The following is a 10,876-nucleotide window of genomic DNA, read 5'->3' as shown; positions in this document are numbered from 1 at the left end:
ATTTCCTTTCAAGTTCAAATTCAGCTAATAGATAATGGATTAGGTGTGTATGTGACTGGAAGGGTATGAAACTTAAACGTGGACTAAAGAACTTTGCTATATGCCATCAAACGGTGTATAGTCTGTTTCTTGACTTAATAATTACAGGAGCGAGTTTACACCTACAGCAAAGCTGCTGCTCGTTCGCGTCTCGGTTCACGCAACAGGAAAGGGGAGAGAAGGGAGACGGGAGGGGAGGGAAGGTGTTTGGTGGGATCTTGCCTAATGTGCACAATCAAGGGTAGATTTCAAAACAACTAATAGTAAATTATAAATACACAAAAAATAAGTAAGTGAGGTGATGGTTATGTTAATAAGTTTGATTTAAGCATTCCAGATTATATATCAAGTCATTATATTGTACCCCATAAACGTATACAATTGTGATTTAATAAAACATTAAATAAAAAAAGAAAACAGTTAATGCAATACAACATATTCACAGAGGACCAAAACCACCTAATCATTTCAAAAGATGGACAAAAATCACTTAACAAATTTTAACAATTATGTTTAAAAAAAAAAACCTTCAACAAACTAGATGGGAACTCTCTTGATCTTTTAACAAGCATCTGAAAATACATCCACAGGTAATATCATACTAATGTTGAGAGATTGAATGTGCCTGCTTTCTATGTAGGGTTAAGAACAAGGCAAAGATATCTAATATTGAAATTTCTATTCAGCGTAGTGTGATGTGGTTTAACAGGTACAATAAGGAAAGAAATGGAGACAATGTTTTAAAAAGTGATCCATTTAGGAAAGAAGAAGTAAAGCTGGTTTTTAGCAGACAACATGCTTCTGTTGGTAGAAAATCTCAGGCAACTATGAAAGTTAATATTAACTGAGTTTAGCAAGGATATGGGATAAAAACATCATAATATAAAAGTCGGTCATACTATATATTTATATACGCTAGCTACAAACAATCCAAAATGAAATTAAGTCATCAATTTTATTGAAATTAAGATTAAGAAAGAATAAAATACTTCAGAAAATGTTAACAAAATTGTAAGATATATACTGAGTCTATAAAATATTGTTGAGAGAAATTAAAGAAAATATAAATAAATAGGGTGATAACTTATTTTCATGACCTAGAAGATTCTATGTCATCAAAAGCAGTTCTCTTCAAATTGATCGTAAATTTGGTATAATCTCTCTCAAAATCTCAGCTAGCTTTTTAATAAAAATTCCTAGGCCAATCCTAAACTTTATATATAGAAATGCAAAACACTTAGAACTTCCAAAATAACCTTAAAAAGAACAAAATTACATTACTAATTTCAAAACTTACTGCAAAGCCACAGTGGTTAAGACAATGTGGTGTTATTAACACATATAAATCAAAGAAACAGAGTAGAGAATCCATCAATAAGTTCTTATTTATTTATGAAATTTATTCAATTTCAACAAAAATGCCAACGCAATTCTAAAGGAAGAAGAATAGACTCTTCAACAAATGGTGCTGGAACAATTAGATATATCTACATCCCCCCCAAAAAACATTTTTACCTAAAACTATACACAACATTTAACTCAAAATTGATATTAGACCTAAACATTAAGAATAAAAACTTGAAAGTGGGATTTTAACCTTGTAGTAAGCAGAGACTTTTAGAAACAGCACAAACCATAATTTAAAAAAATGATGTTAGATCTCGTTGAAATGAAAGACTCGTTCTTCCAACAATACAATTAAGAAACTAAAAACACAAGCTACTGAATGGGATAAAATATTTACAAATCAAATATCTGATTAAAAAACTCATAAACAGAATATTTAAAGAGCTCTTAGGAAGCAATAAAAAGGGCAAACAACCCAATTAAAAAATGGGCAGATGGGAATAGACATTTCACTACAAATCCTTTTGAATGGCCATAATGAAAAAGACAAGTCAATAGCAATTATAGCAGAGCCCTCCATCTTTAGTTGTGCCTTACATGGTTTCAGTTACCTACAGAAAACCTTAGTCTGGAAATATGTAATCGAAAATTACAGAAATAAATAAGTCATAAATTTTATATTGCACATTGGTGAAATCTCACATAGTCCTGTTTCATCTCTCTGAGACATGAATCATCCCTTTGTCCAATAGAGTCATAATAGTCACTTAATCATGGCTGGATGATCCAGGATCACCCAAAGCAGATGAGCCTCCTTCATCGGTACCCTTGGAAGGTCAATAGTAGCCTAACATGATGTCACAATGTCTGGGTCATTCATCTCATCACGCTGGTATTTTATCATCTCACACACCAGAAAAAGATATTTTGAGAGAGACTAAGACCACATTCACATAACTTTTATTATAGTCTATTATTATGGTTTATTATGTTATTGTTGTTAATGTTTCACTGTACCTAAACTTTATCATAGGTATGCATGTATAGGAAAAAATATAGTATATGTAGGATTCAAATACTATCCAGATTTCAGGCATACACTGTGAGTCCTGGAATATATCTTCTGCAAGTGAGGGGCACCACTGTATTGAAGAAGAATATTTTTAAAGGGTGCAGCTAGTTGGAAAGCAGTTTGCCAGTTTCTTAAAAAGGTAAACATAAACCAACCATGCAACCCAGTAATTTCCCTCCCAGGACTATACTCAAGAGAAATGAAAACTTATGTCCACATTAAATGTACATGAATATTCATAACAGCCTTCTTCATAATAGTCCCAAATGGAAAATAGTAATATCCAATTGGTTAATGGATAAATAAAGCCCATACAAATGGTAATACAGGTAATGATACCTAAATGTTAATGAGATTTTACATGTGCCAATGTCCTATATATTACATATATGTGTTCTTTAATTGTTACAACCTTCTTATGAAGTAGGTGTTATCAATTATTTCAACTTACAAGATGAGTAGCTACCCATCTCTTTCTGTGAATGGCCAGACAGGTAAATATTTTAGGCTTTGTGGACCATGCAGTATCTGTTGAGAAGGCTCTAGTTTATCCTCAGAGTGTAAAAGCAGCCAGACAACATGCAAAGGAGTGGGCATGGCTGCATTCCTGCCTGCTGGCTGGATTTGGCTCATGGGTCTAGTTTTTCAACCCTGTTTTAGATGATACCACTAATGATTGGTGTGATTAGGGTCATACAGCTCACAGGAGGCCAAGCAAAATTTTATATATCTTGGTTTGTCAACTCCCAGACTCCTTACCCTAAATGCTGTTCTGTACTGCAGCAAACTACTATGCTAGTCATACATCTGTGTTGAATAAATGAAAAATTCTATTATTATATTCATTTCACTAGAATACAGGTTTAATAAGATTTCACTAAGTCAGCATATAAGACTTCTGACTCCTAAACTAAACGTTAATCAATCTGGGATATTTTCTCCAGGACTCTGTCCACTTATTTAGTAGTATGTCGAATATGTGTCTATAGGAAAGACCTGCGGGCAGCAGAGGCAAAGCAGACGCTGGACCATGAGCTTCCCTTGGCATCATATGGCTTCTCATCTGCAGTGGCCTCGCCTTGGCCCACTGTCATTTTCTTTAGGTTCTGACAATGGATTAATAATGCCTTTGGCTTTCTAGGGCTGTTCAGTCCTAACCCTATTTATATACTCGTACATTAGAAATTCAAATATCCCAGAAACTGCTCTCTCAAATTCGTTACAAAAGACTAACAATGTTTTTTCACACTTGGTCAAAAAAAATTGTTTTCCAGCTGGGATACTGTCTTTTAATTTTTAACCAAAAATACACACAATAAAGAATTTAAAAATTGCTGACACATCTTTAACTGACTGTGCCTGGAATAATAGCATTTCTAAGATGGTTAAACCATTATTTTTCATAAACCAGAGGAATGAATAGCTACAGCATTGTTACTTATAATTCAGAGCTTGCTGGTATTAAAAAAAAAAAAAAGACATGTGGCATCCAGAAAATGTAATTAATTTGATGGTATAAGCCTTCATAAATTATCAAGTATTCCCAGTAGCAGCCATGAAAAACTTAGAGAGAACATGAGCTGCCTTTAAATTACTTAGTTGTCTCACAACCAGAATTATTTTAAGGTGGTTGTGTTGCTGTTGGTATTAAAAGATGTTTGAATTTTTATTACCACTAGTGGCCAGCTCCACCTTTAAATAAGGTGATGGAGATTTGGAGTCACACACAAGCCAGCATCAGTATCTCAGTGCTGTCATTCTTCTTGCTAATGAACTGCAGTTACAGAAATTAATTATGGGGGAAAGGTCACTGTTAGCTCCACCAGGAATGAAGTCTCCAGATTCCAAATCTAATGTTGAGGAGGAAGAGCAGAAGTTCCTGGGCTCCACCTACCTGAGCTCTGCTCCCGTGTGCTTTTTCTGCCAGGCACAAAAAGCATGCTTGACTGCACAGGGGGAGAAAAATGACTCTGCGAAGGAGTTCTTGACATTTACAGCAAGTACAAAAAGCGGGCCCAGAAAGCAGAACAATCCTGGAGCTAGAACAATTCCTAGGGAGACCAGAGTATTCAATTCTGGGCCAAGAGGCTCTGAGAGACAAAGAATTTACCTTTGAATATCTATGTCATATTTTAAAAACAAATAAGGTGAGCAGCCGGCCAGGGGCAGTGGAAAAGCTAGGAAGGAGAGCGAGGCGCGAGCTTCTGTGTCTAGAGTGAAAATGGTTCCAATCCCAGAATACTACGAAGGCAAGAAGGTCCTCCTCATAGGAGCTACCGTTTTCTAGGGAAGGTGCTTTTGGAAAAATTGCTGAGGTCTTGTCCTAAGGTGAATTCAGTGTATGTCTGGGTGAGGCAGAAAGCTGGACGGACACCACAAGAGCGAGTAGAAGCAGTCCTTAATGGCAAGCTCTTTGACAGATTGAGAAGTGAAAATCCAGATTTGAGAGAGAAAATTATAGCAATCAACAGCAAACTCACCCAACCTAACCTGGCGCTTAGTGAAGAAGATAAAGAGGTCATCGTAGATTCTGTCAATTCACTGTGCAGCTACAGTAAGGTTTAATGAAAATTTGCAAGATGCTGTTCAGTTAAGTGTGATTGCTACGTGACAGCTTATTCTCCTTGCAACAAATGAAGAATCTGGAAGTGTTCATGCATGTATCAACAGCATATGCCTACTGCAATCGAAAGCATATTGATAAAGTAGTCTATCCACTCCCTGTGGCTCCTAAGAAGCTGTTGATTCTTTAGAGTGGATGAATGATGCCTTAGTAAATGATATTAGCCAAAATAGATAGGTGATAGACCTAATACGTACATATAGACAAAGGCTTTGGCAGAATATGTTGTACAACAAGAAGGAGCGAAGCTAAATGTGGCGATTGTAAGGCCATCAATTGTTGGTGCCAGTTGGAAAGAGCCTTTTCCAGGATGGATTGATAACTTTAATGGACCAAGAGGTCTCTTTATTGTGGTGTTGTTTTTAATTTCAACAAAGGCAGGGAAAGGAATTCTTCGAACAATGCGTGCCTCCAACAATGCCCTTGCAAATCTTGTTCCTGTAGATGTAGTTGTCAACACGAGTCTTGTGGCAGCCTGGTATTCTGGAGTTAATAGACCAAGAAACATCATGGCGTATAATTGCACAATGGGAAGCACTAATGCTTTCCACTGGGGTGAAGTTGAATACCATGTAATTTCCACTTTCAAGAGGAATCCTCTCGAACAGGCCTTCAGACAGCCCAATGTAAATCTAACCTCTAATCACCTTATATATCATTACTGGATTGCTGTAAGCCATAAGGCCCCAGCATTCCTGTATGATATCTACCTTAGGATGACTGGAAGAAGCCCAAGGATGATGAAAACAATAACTCATCTTCACAAAGCTATGGTGTTTCTTGAATATTTCACAAGTGATTCTTGGGTTTGGAATACTGACAACGTCAATATGTTAATGAATCAACTAAACCCTGAAGATAAAAAGACCTTCAATATCGATGTACAGCAGATACAAATGGGCAGAATATGTAGAAAACTACTGTATGGGAACCAAGAAATGTTTGGCCTCCCAGTAGCTAGAAAACATCTGAACAAGTTGCGGAACATACATTATGGTTTTAATACTATCCTTGTGATCTTCATCTGGAGCATTTTTTTTTCATCTTTTTTTTTTTTTTTATTGTTGGGGATTCATTGAGGGTACAATAAGCCAGGTTACACTGATTGCAATTGATAGGTAAAGTCCCTCTTGCAATCATGTCTTGCCCCCATAAAGTGTGACACACACCAAGGCCCCACCCCCCTCCCTCAGTCCCTCTTTCTGCTTTTCCTCCCCCCCATAACCTTAATTGTCATTAATTGTCTTCATATCAAAATTGAGTACATGGGATTCATGCTTCTCCATTCTTGTGATGCTTTACTAAGAATAATGTCTTCCACTTCCATCCAGGTTAATACAAAGGATGTAAAGTCTCCATTTTTTTTAATGGCTGAATAGTATTCCATGGTATACATATACCACAGCTTGTTAATCCATTCCTGGGTTGGTGGGCATTTAGGCGGTTTCCACATTTTGGCGATTGTAAATTGAGCTGCAATAAACAGTCTAGTACAAGTGTCCTTATGATAAAAGGATTTTTTTCCTTCTGGGTAGATGCCCAGTAATGGGATTGCAGGATCAAATGGGAGGTCTAGCTTGAGTGCTTTAAGGTTTCTCCATACTTCCTTTCAGAAAGGTTGTACTAGTTTGCAGTCCCACCAGCAGTGTAAAAGTGTTCCCTTCTCTCCACATCCACGCCAGCATCTGCAGTTTTGAGATTTTGTGATGTGGGCCATTCTCACTGGGGTTAGATGATATCTCAGGGTGGTTTTGATTTGCATTTCTCTAACATATAGAGATGATGAACATTTTTTCATGTGTTTGTTAGCCATTCGTCTGTCATCTTTAGAGAAAGTTCTATTCATGTCTCTTGCCCATTGATATATGGGATTATTGGCTTTTTTCATGTGGATTAATTTGAGTTCTCTATAGATCCTAGTTATCAAGCTTTTGTCTGATTGAAAATATGCAAATATCCTTTCTCATTGTGTAGGTTGTCTCTTTGCTTTGGTTATTGTCTCCTTAGCTGTACAGAAGCTTTTCAGTTTAATGAAGTCTTTCCCCAGGCCAATATCTTCCAGTGTTTTTCCTATGCTTTCTTTGAGGATTTTTATTGTTTCATGCCTTAAATTCATCAAAAAAGTCATTCATCATGATCAAGTAGGCTTCATCCCAGGGATGCAAGGCTGGTTTAACATATGCAAGTCCATAAACGTTATCCACCATATTAACAGAGGTGAAAATAAAGATCACATGATCCTCTCAATAGATGCAGAAAAAGCATTTGATAAAATCCAGCATCCTTTTCTAATTAGAACACTGAAGAGTATAGGCATAGGTGGCACATTTCTAAAACTGATTGAAGCTATCTATGACAAACCCACAGCCAATATTTTACTGAATGGAGTAAAACTCAAAGCTTTTCTCTTAGAACTGGAACCAGACAAGGTTGTCCTCTGTCACCTTTACTATTCAACATAGTGCTGGAAGTTCTAGCCAATACAATTAGGCAAGACAAGGAAATAAAGGGAATCCAAATGGGAGCAGAGGAGGTCAAACTCTCCCTCTTTGCTGACGACATGATCTTAGAGAGAACCCCAAAGACTCAACCACAAGACTCCTAGAAGTCATCAAAAAATACAGTAATGTTTCAGGATATAAAATCAATGTCCACAAGTCAGTAGCCTTTGTATACACCAATAACAGTCAAGAGGAGAAGCTAATTAAGGACACAACTCCCTTCACCATAGTTTCAAAGAAAATGAAATACCTAGGAATATACCTAATGAAGGAGGTGAAGGACCTCTATAAAGAAAAGTATGAAATCCTCAAAAAGGAAATAGCAGAGGATATTAACAAATGGAAGAACATACCATGCTCATGGATGGGAAGAATCAACATTGTTAAAATGTCTATACTTCCCAAAGCAATATACCTATTCCACGCCATTCCTATCAAAATACCTACATCGTACTTTCAAGATTTGGAAAAAATGATTCTGCGTTTTGTATGGAACTGGAAAAAAACCCGTATAGCTAAGGCAGTTCTTAGTAATAAAAATAAAGGTGGGGGCATCAGCATACCAGATTTTAGTCTGTACTACAAAGCCATAGTGGTCAACACAACATAGTACTGGCACAAAAACAGAGACATAGACACTTGGAATTGAATTGAAAACCAAGAAATGAAACTAACATCTTACAACCACCTAATCTTCGATAAACCAAACAAGAACATACCTTGGGGGAAAGACTCCCTATTCAATAAATGGTGTTGGGAGAACTGGATGTCTACATGTAAAAGACTGAAACTGGACCCACACCTTTCCCCACTTATCTGGAGCATTTTTATTGTAAGATCGCAAATGGCAAGAAACATTTGGTACTTTGCAGTTAGTCTGTGTTACAAGTTTCTGTCATACTTCAGAGCATCCAGCACTATGAGATACTGAAGACCAAGAATTTAGCATTAGAACATCTAGGCATATGGTGGTCTAAATGCACAAAATGTAAAATGTACTTAAGTCATCTCACCTTTTGTCAAGACATTAAGCCATCTTAGATCAGAGTGTGGAGTAAATTATGGCACATTTTGTATAACATTTCAATGTCTATGCTCATAAAACCTAGTAAATACACTGTGGTGTGCCAGCTCCAATCTACAGTAGCCACCCAAACCATGACTTAACATCTTGATCCCTGGAAGAAAGGGGTAGAGTGAAGGAAGGAGTGAATAAATAGGAACACTGACCAGTATAACTGTGCAATTCTGGAACATATTCATTAAAATATGCCTTAACACATAGTGAATTTCTAATTCTAATATTCAGTGCAATAGAAAGCATTTATTTGGATGGGGGTGCTAGCTAAGTTGGTAGATACTTGATTCTTCAGTGTTTGATTTCTTTTTTATCAGTTGATGTGGGTTTCAGTTTTGTTAGAATTATAACCAAACTATTTTCACATCATCCTGCAGGTATCAAACATGAATGCTATGTTCTTATTTTCCCTTTTTTGATTAATGTCTGATGCATATCATTTTTCTATCAGCAGCCAGTTGCTTTTCTAATCAGAAGGCTATATAATATTCTGAAGACCCTACTGGATCTAAGTTGGTTTGTGAATCCATATCAACATATGCTGTGTGCTTTTTGAAGGAAAGTGAAAATAAATTCAGTAAAACTGTTAGTATCAAAAAGACTAGGAATACATTTTTGTTGTCCACAATATGATCAAATAAAAATCTATCCTGAGAGATTGTGTTGTTCTGAAGCAAGAGAATCTCTTGAGACATTCTTGGAGGTGCACTGGGGAGTGGTTCACCATACTTGTGTCCTCTTCCCTTTATAAATTTTATTCATAGGACTTTTAGGAGGTTTGGACTATCTTTCCTGAATGAAAGTGCATTATTATGGAAGAATATATTTGTAGGTAATTAATAACATTAATAAAATGTCCTCATGTGTTTAAACACATAGTAATTTTGACCTTAAAAGAATTCCTTGAAGAAAAATAAAATAATGCATAAGATAATATGTATAAAATTAAATAAAGGACTTTATTTACATACCACATAAAGTAGCAAACTGTTGAATGAGTTTGACGATGCCATTTATTTTTTCTGCATGTGGTTTTGCTTTAGAAAGGAATACCAAGAAAATTGATGTATGGTTAAATGATATAATTCCCTTTAAATCTTAATAGTAGTTAACTCTAATTACTGTTTTAACATACATTTGAGTTCAACAGATTGTTCAGCGTAACACAGTTCTACTTAAGCTGATCAAGTTGTACTATATTTATATCATCAGTAATGTATTTGGAATATGTATAAAGAGGACAGTTTACAATACGAAAAAGTTACATAGAACTTTACATCTTAATTTTCTTATCAATTTAAATACGATTGTATAAGAAGTTAATTTTGCTACTGTGAAAAAAATAAATGTAAAGGAGATCAACTTTTTCCATACAGGTATATAATCTTGAAAAGGTAAAATGCTTCTGTGTCGAAGCTAGATTTTCTGTAGTAAAACTTTTAAACATTAATTTAAAAGAAATATGTATATAAATATCTACATATTCTTTGGAATGATACTCAAGTCTGTGGTCTAACACCACACCTTGTAAAAGGTATGTGAGACCATGACATTGTCTGAAAATGGAATAAATGAAGATGCCTTTGATTTAAATAAATAAATAAATAAGGTAACTTTTCTAGACATCAATTTTAATTAATACATGCATCGCTTGATTTTATCTTCTGAAATAATAAAAGGTACTTAGAATCCGCAAAATATTTAGGTAGGATCTGAAGACCATCTTTCGGTGTAACACTTTGCTACTTAGCCAAGGGAGAAAAACAAAGTATCATCTTACCTTGCCGGAAAATGGAATAACTAGCCTTAGAGGGAAGTTAATTGAATTTGCCACCAGGGAGGTATTATGACCTAAAGTGCCTGACTACTTTTTGTTGGTTGGTATGGAAGTTTCAAGTATCTCCATGAAGTTCTAGGGCTAGGCAATTTTGAAATTCTTTTTAGTCCTGTTAATTGTCACTATATATAATAATAAGGCATTTGTGAAAGGAATAACAAATTAGAAAAATAGAAGCATAAATTATGTGACTTAGATTAAAACAAAAAATCTCACGAGATCATTTCACATATTTTCTAAAGTGAGGATTGAAAAAGAAGATCTAAGAATATAGTGGCCTGCGTTCGAGTAGGAGCTTGGAACCTTCAGAGTTAAACTGGCCGCTTTCCCAGCAGCACAACTGCCTACAGTTGATTCGCAGGCAATTTTACAGAAACAG

General features: G+C 35.7%; 1 pseudogene; it reads left to right on the top strand.

Annotated features, from left to right (window-relative positions):
- Window positions 1-4,679: 4,679 nt before the first annotated feature.
- Window positions 4,680-8,513, top strand: LOC128563893 (fatty acyl-CoA reductase 1-like; annotated as a pseudogene).
- Window positions 8,514-10,876: the final 2,363 nt, after the last annotated feature.

The sequence above is a fragment of the Nycticebus coucang genome, chromosome 13 (genome assembly GCF_027406575.1).
Source record: "Nycticebus coucang isolate mNycCou1 chromosome 13, mNycCou1.pri, whole genome shotgun sequence".
Taxonomy (NCBI): domain Eukaryota; kingdom Metazoa; phylum Chordata; class Mammalia; order Primates; family Lorisidae; genus Nycticebus; species Nycticebus coucang.
This window is presented reverse-complemented; position numbering and strand designations above follow the sequence as displayed.